Source organism: Sander lucioperca, chromosome 8 (genome assembly GCF_008315115.2).
Source record: "Sander lucioperca isolate FBNREF2018 chromosome 8, SLUC_FBN_1.2, whole genome shotgun sequence".
In the NCBI taxonomy this organism is placed as follows: domain Eukaryota; kingdom Metazoa; phylum Chordata; class Actinopteri; order Perciformes; family Percidae; genus Sander; species Sander lucioperca.
In genome coordinates this window covers 6,756,916-6,770,791 of record NC_050180.1, presented here as the reverse complement: position 1 = coordinate 6,770,791, position 13,876 = coordinate 6,756,916, and the positions used below count along the sequence as shown (strand labels likewise).

The window sequence follows — 13,876 nt, the reverse complement described above, 5'->3', positions numbered from 1 at the left end:
AATAATTGTTCCTATGGGCAGGACTGTGAATCATACTAGAATAGATTTAGACCAGCCTGGAAGATTGCTTCTTGTCTCATCATGCAATGATTTGGTTCCTTTGAAAACACAACTTTTTCAGTTTCTTCCCAAATTTGACTGGAGTTGCGGATTAAAACGTTCCCAATAGTCGGAAATATCATTTGATCTGCAACTTTGCTGCTGACCAGCTCCCACATGGGCTGAACAAAGGTTTTCCTTGCTACTGATTTGACACACATTAGAGCAATTTATTCAGCCTCTGCTGAACTCTTACCACGTCCAAAAAGAGGAAAATTGCCTTGTGTTGTTGATGCTGTTAACATTGCTCCCTTCCATTATCATTTGTACATGTTTCGTTGATTCATCTATTAAGACTAGAACCACCAGGCCCTTTAGGAGTACTATTTTATTTCCTCTAAATTCGATGCTCAAGAGTTTTGTTTGTGCTGATGAGCCTTTAACGCCTCATCACTCTCTGTCTCTCAGAGGGGTTATTTACCAGCTTGAACCTACAGAAAACTGGTATACTCTTAGCAGTGTAAAATGTGCTGTTTTTATATGCTATCTAGTTTTAGAACAAATATGTTCATGCTGCCACCTGATGAAATAATAGTCCATGGCGAAGCAAAAGTACCGCAGCTTATGGAACGAACACTGAGATGAGTGCTGTTTTGGTAAATTAGTTTAAGTCTGAATTAATCTTGATTAACTCAGCTATGTGATTCTGTTCTGAGTGCTCAGCAGCGTAAAAACCTAAAAGGCATGAAACAAATGCTGAAAAATTCATAATCAATTGCAGCAGTTGTATTTAGTCATGTAAACTAAATAGCAAATATAATCCTGCTGCAAATGATTACATTATCAAATTTTGTCTGAGGAAGGGACGACAGTAAGTTCCCTCCTCACTTATATTTGTCTCTCCATCTCTCCCGTGTGCAGTGAGTTTTCCAGTTCAACACACAACCTGCCGTCTGATCGCCTACATCCACACCAGCCAATTAAAATAAAACCATTTAGAAAAGTTAGTATTGTTGAAATGACTCACATAAATTGCATTCCCGATATTATCATAGTGCTTGGCGCACACACAGGACACAGCTTTTATAGTCAGACAGAAAGTGTTATTAGTTTCGCTTTCATTTCTGTTATTTTACACATATGCAAGGATGAATACTGTGGGCCTACATGCCTTTGTGGGATTATAAGTGCATGTGAGTAAATATTGGCGTGCAAATCAGTTTCTATGTTCCATTTATTGTCTCAATGGGCGTGTACGGCCATTGTGCAAATGAGTCATTTTGGCTGCGGAGGAGAGTACTAACGTTAATAAATAATGGGTGTTTTTTTCTGAAAAACAACCGTTAACCGTTAGAATAAATGTTATTCTATCATTATGACAATATAGGAATGTGTAGAAAGGCATTTTTGGAAAAGTCAGGGCAGGAGAGAAACATACAGTAGCTTCCCCAAGATGGATTAATTCAAATCTGTTAACCACAAAGTTAAAGGCCTTGGCTATGGCGGTTTTAGTGTTAATACACAAGGGTGGTTTGGATGAATGCTGCAGGATGGTTCCAGCTTGATTCTCATTCTTTTCTTTTACTTCTGAATTTGTAATAGTTAAACAACTGTGTATAACGCGGCTACGCCTTTCTAATGTTTTGTACGTCTCCTGACTGCTCCGGCTTCTCTTGGCTGTGGGAGTGAAGGCTGGCACTGACAACAGGCCCGCTCCACTGATTTACCTCCCACTTTATCTGTGTCTGCCTGTGTTTTGTGGACGTGATCACGTCCAGCAGGTAAAGCCAGCAGAGATCTTGATCATTTTTATCTCCTATGTTTATTGCCTCGTGCTCTTGGATGTGACTTTCACTGAATAGTTGGACAGAGTTCTGGTAAGCCACAGAGCAGCAGTTTAGACTACAGAACTCATATAAGATCTGTACCAATAACGGATCCTACTGTGACCTCTTATTTCACCAAGGGCCACAATGGAAAGAGAGAATCACATCAAGGGCCAGACATGTATAGTTTATTGACATGCTTTTATTTAATAGAAAGAGTCTAATATCTTTGCCCTAAAATAGTCAGCAAAAAAGTTCCTTAGCCCGACTCACAACAACCTGTTTCACAGGTTTGAATATGTAAACTCTCTGGTTCTGTGGGATTTTCTGAGTTCAAAGTCAGCACATCTGCCATATGCTTTGAGTGTTGCGTAATCACAGTTGAAAAAACGTTGAAAAACTGTTTCCCATCTTTTCGGTTTGGCGCACATCTAGCTGGGCCAAAATGTATTATGAATCTAAATTGATTTGTGGGCTGGATCCAAATCTGCGAGGGGCCGGATTTGGCCCGCGTGCCTTGAGTTTGAAACATCTCTTAAAGTGATGGCATGACTTGGCAGCTCCTGACCTTCTTAATACTGTATAGTATTCACACTCTGTTTATTAGATACACCTAGCTGAAATGAATACAACAGCCCTGAATAAATCCTACCTTCATGAAGGTTGTTGAGTTATTGAGTTTTTGTTATACAGATCTGTTGATTCTATGGTCATTTCAGTGGCTGTATTTTGTGGTGCTGTTGAATTGTTTTGGCTTATAACGAGAGGTGCTTCTAATATTTAGTCTAACCTCATTAATATTGGCAAGGCAATGACGCTTTATTTGTATAGCACATTTTAGCAGCAAGGCAATTCAAAGTGCTTTATATAAAACATTAAAGAGCAGTTAAAAACATCTGTTAAAGAGAATATAAAAACAGCTAAAATAGAATAAGACAGCTATGAAATGATAACAATAATAAGGGTGACAGTGCATGAACAATTACTTAAAAAAGGCAGCGTCGAACAGAAGTCTTCAGTCCTGATTTAAAAGAACTGAGAGTTACAGCGGACCTGCTGTTTTCTGGGAGTTTGTTCCAGATATGTGGTGCAGAAAAACTGAACGCTGCTTATCTGTATTTAGTCCAGACTCTGGAGACAGAAAGCAGAGCTGTCCCAGACCACCTGAGAGGTCTGGGTGGTTTATAGTCTATATCCACGACTTTCCACTTCCGGGATTGCCCCGTTGCTGCCGGAAATCCCACCGTATGTCCTTCTTTTCGACCGGATTTCCGTTACCTAATGCTTTCTTTGTTTTGGAATTCTAACCTCCGGTTGATTTCTGAGGACTATGGTTAACTGCTCCTCAGATCTCTGCAGGGTAAATCCAGACAGCTAGCTAGACTATCTGTCCAATCTGAGTTTTCTGTTGCACGACTAAAACTACTTTTGAACATAAACATGTTCCACCAAAAGAAGTTCCTTCCTGAGGCTATTTTGCCGTGCCTCTGGCAATGCGAGACTAGGTGGTTCATAATGTAGCAGCAAATCAGACATATTTGACCCTAAACTGTTCAGTGCTTCATAAACCAACAGTAGTATTTTGAAATCAATTCTTGGAGAGACAGGAAGACAGTGTGACTCTATAGTGTAATATAAATAGGGACACCTTCTTGAAGGAAAACATATTAAAAGTATTAGGCTACTTGAGTGTATTTCATTACCTCTGACTCACTTGCCATATTGTATTTACTTTGCCTGAAATACCCAATTTACTGTATTCATTTTCCACATAGGTCTGAGTTGGCAAAAGCTGAACAATATTTCCTGTATTTAAAACATATATATTTGGTCTTCTTTTGCTAGATTTTCTGCTTAAACATTAAAATACAAGTCAAGTTTTCCTTTATCCAGTTAGGATGTTAAGGTGGACATTTTCTTTAAGATTATCAACATTGTGATTATTACTTACTTTTAATAAACCTGAACAACAATCAGATTCAGTAAAATGTAAATTTCAGGCATGTTTCAAGACAGATAGAATTACAAATGTGTCTGCTATTGTTTCCCCAGACAAAAGTCAACCTAGTTAAAAGAAATCTTAGAATTACTCTTCTCCTTCTCCTTCTTTGAACAATCCAGAATCTATGAATATGCAACAAAAAAATTCACTTCAAAACGTTAACTACCAGACACAAGATGTCTTTACACTGAAAACACCATTTACAGTATATGTGCACTTGACTTCAAGTTTCCACGCCATGTATTGCATATTGAAAGATTAACTTCCAAACTAGCTGTGATGTCACAAAATAATATTGTATGTACACATGTTAAACCGAGATTTAGCGTTCCACCTTCACCAGAAGAATGTGAAAACAGCCTTCCAATGGAGATCAAACGTCACAGTTAAGGAACAATAGGCCAAACACATTTTTGAGTGATGGGTAACTCGTTGCTAAGAATAACAGATCGTTGCGAAGTATAACAGACTATTACTATGTATAACAGACAGTTGCTACTGTAAGTATAACAGACCGTTACTATGTATAACATACCGTTGCCAAGTATAACAGGCCGTTGCCATGGACAGAGTTCTGATCACAGACTCTGGCGGATCACGTTATACTTTATCCCTTACATATTTAATTTAAGTATCGATATAGTTTACCTGTTTTACAGTGCAACAACATACAAAGGTTACAAAGTAGCTGTAGAACTTGGACTTTAACAGTTAAGATGAGGAGAAATAGTTGACTGTCCAGTTATAGTGTCACAATCGTGTCCTGGTGATGTATTTGCAAACTCCCAGACTTATTAATTCTGTCAGTGATTGGAAGCACACACTGAATCCACAAGGTGTATTTGGTATCTAACTGCAGAAACCTGGGTTTATTTCATTGCAGGTCACTGTAAAGTGCTGCATCATATCTGAGCTGATTGACTGCAATGAAACATATTTTACAATTCTGTCACAGCAACAGAAGGTAGCTGAAGATTAGTCATGTTAGTGCAGAAGAATAGCTTGGAACTAATGGCCCGATGCACTGTGAGGCTTATACAGTAGACGAGGACAGTGCACCGGTTGCCCTAGATTCTCTTACAGCAGCGGGAAACAGAGCTATACTTAGGTATCTTTGTGAGACATATTTTCTGAAGTTTATTCATGGTGCATCTGTCGCTATTGTGTGTTATTCAACTGCTGGAACAAAATAAAGAACCAATTTTATAATATTTTCTCACTTTCCAGAATTCCATTTCAGAATTGTTGTCAGTAGGTACAGTGTGATAGCTGGTCAAACCAAACCAAATAACATGATTGCAGGGATCATTCCGTTATGGTTACAGGGACTTAGTCATCTGGATTGTGATGTACACATAATTTTTAAACTTTTTTTTATCAAGGTGAGATGTCCTCTATTTATCAATATGATTGACTCAACAAAAAGCACTCATACAGAAAATTAGATGCTAAGGACACAAGCTTTTTAATTCCCTCATGGTCTTACTGGGTAGCATAAATACAGTGTAAATTATGCTCGGTTACGAAATGTACCCTGCAAATATTACGCAAGCCATGATTAATAGTTTGTAATTTGCTTCGAGGACAGATACATTGATCCCCTAAATGTAATTAATGCCTGTCTGATTGGAAGGACACTGGTGTGAAAGGAAAGTCCAGAGCATTACAGTATGTGTGTCATTGCCTGAATGTCTGCTCTGACCATGCTGGCTTCTAAAGCCGTATGACCATGTCCATGATCCTTAAGCATTTCCTTTTCTGGCTCTTATGTAATCCGTATTAGCCCTGAATGGGCCGTGTACTGACTAGCAAAATGTTTTGCATTTAATCTACACATTAAATTGAGTGAACCCTTTCAAGAGCTTTGCAACGTAATAGAGAAGTGGCATTAGATGAACTTAAAGGAGCTTGACACAAAAGCCTGAACACTTAATCCAATGGTAATCCGACCATCGTGAACCTTATAATATTCTGTTTTTACTGTCAAACAGGGTTCCCGCGGATCCTTAGAAACGTCTTAAAGTCATATTTTTCATTATAGTAGGTCTCCAGGTAACAGGATTAAAGAAGTACAAAAAACAGTGTGGATGCTGTGAAGCTAAAGACAGTTGGCCAGGGGGTTTCAGAGAAAACAAAAGGCCCTATTGTATTACTGATAGTTCCTAGAATCTGGATAATAATGTCTTGACTGCAGAGCCGCAACTGCCAATATGCGACATAAAGGAAAGGAGTGGACTTTAAATTTGGTGACCGCTTAGCTGGAGCTGGATGAAAGGTAGATATACTGTAACGTGTATGTGTCTTAATGTGGATGTGTATACCCTATTAGTGTTAGTGAGTGAGTGAGTGAGTCTGAGAACAACCAGAACCGCCTCATTGTTTTTCACAATATTGTCGAAATTAGCAATTACAAAAAAATGTGTAATTAAAATTGTAATAAAAAAAAAAAAAAATCAACACAGTTTGGTCTTATGTAAAGTGTAACATATGATTGTTACATAGAAACATATCCGTATAAATATTGTCAAGGAGATTTCAAACATCACGCTCAGCCCTAATGTGCATTCATTTTGCTGTGGAAAGAGTATTACGTTTTCCCTGCCATGGTCCTAAAAATCATTACATATGATTTCAAAAAGTGTGCAGCAACCCTGGTCAGAGAGGTTACATACAGTATGTCAGGCTGTAGGTGTAGATGGCAGCATTGTTGTATTGAATTGAACATTCAATTGTATGGAGCTTGTGATGTTTCTCTAAATGTACTGTTTATGGCACAGACAAAACCTCAAGTGAGATTCTCTCAAAGGACACCCTGTCGCTGTTTGCAACATGTTGCATTTCACCCTTTATGTCAAACAGTGGTTGATGTATTGAAGCAGATGGATTTTTGTGCCCACACAGTTTCAAACAGTTCACCTCACAGGAACACTGTCCTATTGGGCCCCAGTGGAAGGGTGGTGCAGGTCCTTTCTGGGTCCGTGTACTTGGTGGCCAACGGATTTTCGTTTTGAAAGGAAAAAAACAAAAACGAAAAACGGCCAGTTTCCCAATTACCATTAGTAAATAGGAAAACAAAAAACGGAAAACAACACATTATTCGTTTTTTGTTTTGATATTAAAAAACGAAAACGAAAAACATCTCGTCCGTACTTGGTGCCAACGATTTTCGTTTTGAAAGGAAAAAAACAAAACGAAAAACGGCCAGTTTCCCATTACCATTAAATAGGAAAACAAAAAACGGAAAACAACCCATTATTCGTTTTTTGTTTTGATATTAAAAAACGGAAAACGAAAAACAATCTCGTTATCCGATTTTCTTTGATGTATTTGTAGATGGAACTCGGAAATTAAAATGTGTGTATAAATCTTATTCCTTTGTCAGTACCCGATCCGTACCGCCTGTAAAATCCGTTCTGTGCACTGCCTGATCAGTTCTACGCTTGCGCGAGCACCGGCATACTTCACAGCTCTATGCACGCATTGGCATAAGGATGTTTGGACATTCCCGGTTACCGGAAGAAAACATTAGACAGTAGACCGTTATGATGGCAAAGATGAAGTTTACAAGGTGTTTTTTTTGAAAGGAAAAAAACAAAAACGAAAAACGGCCAGTTTCCCAATTACCATTAGTAAATAGGAAAACAAAAACGGAAAACAACCCATTATTCGTTTTTTGTTTTGATATTAAAAAACGGAAAACGAAAAACAATCTCGTTATCCGATTGTCTTTGATGTATTTGTAGATGGAACTCGGAAATTAAAATACGTGTGTATAAGTCGTATTCCTTAATTTTGCATAGGTATTTTTTTCGTGACCCGGAAGTTACTCCCGCCACGCCAAGACCCGCCCTTCAATAGCATTTATTGGCCAGTACCGCCTGTAAGATCCGTTCTGTGGATGCGCATAATTACGTAGTAGAAAACTAACAATGTCCCTGTGCGATTTGTAACTGTCGGTACACGATCCGTTCTGCCTGCACGATAGACTGTATATAAGTAACATGTGTCAACACTTTATGACCAAACATTACAACTTTTTTATTAAATCTTTTTTTATTAAATCTTTATTATACAATAGTCATAGCTACAAACATTCGAAACTTGTCACTGATCCAAAACCGTGTAGCGACATCGTTGTTGTGTTGTTTACGTTAATGTTTTTACCTAATACTTCGTTTTGACTAATAACCATAGACTGTCCATTATTAATGCGATGAAGTGTAAACGTACATAAGTGTCCTTTTGAAGATGGGATGACAACTCTCCCAGCCACCACTGCTGTATACCACTATAGTAGCTACATGCTAACGGCAGTAAACACTATAGTAACTACATGCTAACGGTCATCTTAGCTGGCAATGTTGTTAAATTCTCCCCAATTCCGGGTCACATTCCTGCTGAAACATGTCCGATTGTGTAGTGTTTGGTCTGCGATTTTTGACGTTAGAAAGTGCTGCTTCGTTCCACTACAATCTAACGTTAGCATACTCATAGCTAACTATTGTAGCTGCATGCTAACGCGACATAGCGGAGCATATATAGCTAGCTATGTACGTATATAGCAGGACTTTGTACCGTAAAAAATCACCAATAAAGGCTTCTAAACCAAATACTAAACAAATACAAATACAGTAAAGTGACCGGAATTAGGGGTAAAATGTCCAGCATTGAGCTACATAATAGTTTGCTAGGAGTATGCTGGTCTCTCACAGAGATCTCATTTGTAGCCCTGTTTTTACCTGATACTTTCATAAAAGTACAAACACATGAAGTGAGAGGTATACACATGCTTAAACTTTATTTAAAACATGGTTAACCTGAAGCAGGACGGAGTCATGACTAATAACACCAAAGCAAGGCTTCTAGCTCAGGCTAGCTAGCGTTAGCAAATTACCTTCAAAGTTGTAAAGAAATGACGAAACGTAAAATTTGAAGCCTTTATTTAATTTGCTACATGGTGTTGTACTGGATGGCCGGACGACCTCCGTATATCATTAACAGATACTTTAGGCAACTCCAGCAAACACCTTGTAAACTTCATCTCTGCCATCATAACGGTCTACTGTCACTGTCTAATGTTTTCTTCCGGTAACCGGGAATGTCCAAACATCCTTATGCCAATGCGTGCATAGAGCTGTGAAGTATGCCGGTGCTCGCGCAAGCGTAGAACTGATCAGGCAGTGCACAGAACGGATTTTACAGGCGGTACAGATCGGGTACTGACAAAGGAATAAGATTTATACACACATTTTAATTTCCGAGTTCCATCTACAAATACATCAAAGAAAATCGGATAACGAGATTGTTTTTCGTTTTCCGTTTTTTAATATCAAAACAAAAAACGAATAATGGGTTGTTTTCCGTTTTTTGTTTTCCTATTTACTAATGGTAATTGGGAAACTGGCCGTTTTTCGTTTTTGTTTTTTTCTTTTCAAAACGAAAATCCGTTGGCCACCAAGTACACGGACCTTTCTGCTTGGAGCCCCTTTGAAGTTGTCTTCTGCATGATGGAGAACTGTGCATTCCCAGCAAAGTCATTGCGTGTCATTGATTGAGCACGGCAGTGAATTAGGTTATTGCCTGCCCACTTTTGGAGGCCCTATAGAAAAATTGTGCTCTTACAGTGCAGCACTAAAGCTCTGTAAGGTAAGAGCTGAGCACAGAGAATGTTAAAGAGGGGTGACCACACTTATAAGTTAGAAATATGAGTTAGAAAAGATAATGTTTTAAATGTTTGTCTATATCAGTAGTAGTAATAGAAATTCTGTTGTATAACTTCTAATACACGATTCCTTATTTGTATTCTACTAGTACTGCACTTAGTGAGGTGATAAAACTGAAAAGTGCTGAAAAGAAAGCAACCACAGAAATGGATTAGTCATTAGAGAAAAAAGCTATTTAATTTAGTTAATCCAGTGGGTAATTTAGAGGATGCTAAACACTTTTTCTTAGGCCATTAGCTGCAACATGCTGCTGCTTTGAGAACAAAAGCTCCTGAGCTATATCTGATCTTTGAAAGCTTCTTGTCGGCTGGTCTTCTTTGTTTTACTGTTTTTCACTGAGATATTGTATTTTGACCGTACTTACATTCTTATCAAAGGTGAAGAATGAGTATGTAATGATATGTAATAGTTGTTTTTTTTGTTTACTTTAGAAAACTGTAGTAGTTATTCTCTTGGCATATCTCATTGACCGTGAATACCCTTTGTCACGTCAATGCCTGGATTCGCAGTAGAATGAGAGATAAAGGGAAATACAGCTGTTAAGGAGAGATTGTGTGTGATAAAGGTCTAATAGATCAAATCATCAATAAATCCACAAACTGCTGCAAAAACTGCTCACGTGAATACAGTAATAACATCTGTGTTATATGCAGCTGAGGCAGGGAAGAGCCATCACTATCACTACTCCTGAGCCTTTTGTACAGACAGACAGACATGCAATTAGGTTTCAAAAAAGGTATGTGTAATTTTTGTCAAAATTACAGTAATCCGATATAGTAAAATGGGTTTTGTTATCAGGATTAGAATTTTAAAATATTAAATATACTACTGTAGCCGAGCGCCTACACTTATGAAGGTAATACAGTAATAACAAGAAGGCTCCGTAGTCTGAACCTAGACTACTAACTCTTTATTGCCACATTCTCAACAGCATTACATCTTCACCCTTTCTGTTCTGACCTTTCACAATAAAAGCCCTTTGCCTAAGAGGCAACCCAACGCTACCATATACATGTGCACACATTACACACATAACACTTCACGAGTCTCACAACACCACCCTGGTCTTGGGTGAAACCAATGTCCTCATGTGTTGTGCACTTTTTGCAGGTCTATAGGATATTGAATCTTCCACAGATTTTAAACAAATGAAAACTCATAATTTTAACACATCTTTATCCTAGGTAGACAAAACAATCCGTTAAATCTGCTAGATTTTCATTCTGCATCACCGCTAAAAACTGAAACAAAAATCTGCAGATTCCGTTTGGGCCTGGTTATAAGCCATATGGTTATAACCTCACTGATTTGTAATCACTGGATCGAAAATTATGAAATAGCCATTTTCAGACAGAGCCAACCACATGACGGGACAGGGGAAAGATGAAGGCAGCTATTAGGGCTGCAGGATATGACGAAAATATGCGATATGAGATAACATTGTTGAATATCGCGATAGCGATAATTACCTGCGATAAATAAACATATTAAAGTGTACTCACTTTTTCAATTCTGCTGCTTTCACTATTCCACTTAAATACAACAACTTGCTTGTTGAATTTAAAACAAATGAAATTAAACATTTCCAACATTATTTTATTTACAAATTCAACATTGAATATAAAAGGCAGCATTAAAAAAAGTGACAGTTACATTTCAAAGTGCAGTTTTCTACTGGTATTTTCTTTCAACTAACACAAGAGTGTCTTTCGCGATATGAAGCAATTTCTTTATTGCACCAGTTGATATCACGATGACTAAAAAAAAACCAATAAAAACATGAACATATTGTGCAGCCCTAGCAGCTATTCCTACTACTGGAGTACACTGGAGTGTAACATGCATGAAGGAACTGTGACCTGTATGATGTCACACGTCCCAGCTGGTCCTGCAGGAAACAGGGAAACACTGAGGAGCAATGCACTCCCTGCATGCAGTACACTACAGTGTGACACTTTTCAGACTGTCATCCCTCGAATTTTCCCTCATCTTCATCCAACACCTGACAACTCAGCCACACACAGTGACCTTCAGACACCACCACTCATCCTCACGCCCCAACAGTTAATCTTCCCTTTTGGCAACCCGGGCAGCACTTGAAACTTTTGCCACTCTTGGTGTGCTCACGTTATTGCCTTTTAATGCAGCAAAGTGAGAGAAAGAAGTATGCCCCCCCCCCCCCCCACACACACACACACACACACACACACCTTCCCCTTCTTTAATCAGAACACTGTGTGCTGACGCCCCTCGAAAAAAAAAAAAAAAAGAATCAGCCTACCTGCCGTGCCGCTGTGTCAGCCCTCACCACTCTCCTCCTTCCATCCTCCCTCGTTCCTCTCTTTCTTGGAATTTACAGTTTCTAAGCCTCCTTAGCTGTACAATAAAGGAGGAGATACATCATTTATTATATGGACTTTCATTCAAGAGTCCCACTACGAAATGAATTGCATTTTGGAGGAGACTGTTGCAAGGTGCAAGCAGGGATAATCTCATTGCACAGCTGCTAGGTAAACTTAAAACCATGTACGTAGAGGAAAAGGCCCCCAGTTTACTATGCAGTGTCTGGAAAAAGTGAAACAAAGTTACCATCTCTGTGTCTAAGTGGTTGTTTTACCTGTGTCATTAGTTCCTTCCATCAGACAGATTGCCGGAAGAATTAAACACGACTTCCTTTGCAAGTCAAGAGTAAGCCTGTTAGTTTGCGTGTAAATAATATGGGAGATTGGCAAACATAAGCAATCACAATTAAGCCAATGCGGGGCACCAAAGGAACACTAATTAGAGTAGACTTTGAAATGCATTAAAGCCACTTAGCCAACAACATCAATGTGAACAAAGTCATTAGCATACTTGTGCAGAGGACACGGTGAAGTTGATTCACACATTTGCACCTTGCAAAAAGTCTTGATTAACGTAATCAACCTACAGGAGTTGAGTGCCCCCCCGAGGTCACTGTCATGCATCTTTTATCACAGGATTCATCAACAGGGCGATAAGCCGCGTAGGAGAAGGAAATGAAGGAAGAAAAGAATGCTTAATCAGTGGACGATCAAGAAATGCTGAACCCTATCAATGACTCATAATGAGCTCTGACCCACTGCTCATTTTGTGTTGGTGTGATCTTCAAAGACTGATTCTGTGTTAATTAGGGCTGCACGATATGAGGAAATGATGCGATATGCGATAACATTGTTGAATAACGCTATACCCAGTGTTTCCTCTAGAATTTTTTTCAGCTGTGGCGCTACGAGTTTATGACTTTTCATAAACCGCTGAAGGAGCGGTGGTGTACATAGCGGAAACCCTGTTGTGCGTCTGCCCTATTTCTGATACCGTGGCGCTGGAAATTTTACCGTGGCGGACTGCCACTATCGTATCAACATAGAGGAAATACTGGCTATACCAACATTACTTAACGATAAATAAAGAGAAATAGAAGTTTACTCAGTTTTGCATTATTGCTACTTTCAGTATTCTGCCAAAATACAACTTGCTTGTTGAATTAAAACAAATGAAAAGCAATAGTTTCCAACATTCTTTTATTGAACAAATTGAACTTTAATTGAATGTATAAAAGGCACCACTAAAAAAAATTGCATTTACATTTTAAAGTGCGGTAAGTAAGTTGTGCAACTATTTTCTTTCGACTAACACAAAGAATCTCTGAGTGTCTTTCGCGATATGTCGCAGCTTTTCGCCATGTTTATTGCGCAAGTTGATATCCCAATGATGATAAAAAAATATATATATACAGTATATATATTGTGCAGCCCTAGTGTTAATTATCACTGAAACTGTTTCCTGCACCTGGCCTAACTACAACACAACTACCTCTCTCAATGTGTATCACTGAGCACAAAACTTTCTAGGAATCCCAGCCTCCTCTTTTTTTTTTTATCTTGTCAGCCTTGGTTCCAAGTACACTTTAGTGTTGGTCTGATGAGTGATGTCATCGTCCATCTGCGATACCCAACAGCCATCATGACGTCCACACCAACACCACGCTAATGGCTTTCATTGCCTGCTTAAAAAGTAATAATTCTGATATATCAACGGTGCACAGACTGATTTTGCGAGTGCAACTGCAGGTAAACACTCATGCTGTTACTTTTTCAGTTTTGATACTTAAAGGCTCACATCGCCAGACCTCTCCAGAGCACTGTGGAGTAAGGTCTGGCTACACCACACATACTTTCCCGGATAGGAGAAAAAAAGGCTCTGGGTTGTTTGCATTTCTTTAAACCAATCACAATCGTCTTGGGCTGTGCTAAGCTCCAGACGCA

At 38.8% G+C, this 13,876-nt stretch overlaps 1 protein-coding gene across 7 annotated transcripts in view; it reads left to right on the top strand.

The window, feature by feature from the left end:
• gulp1a (GULP PTB domain containing engulfment adaptor 1a) overlaps positions 1-13,876 on the top strand; it is a 109,772-nt gene that overhangs the window by 69,496 nt on the left and 26,400 nt on the right. The window lies entirely within an intron of this gene.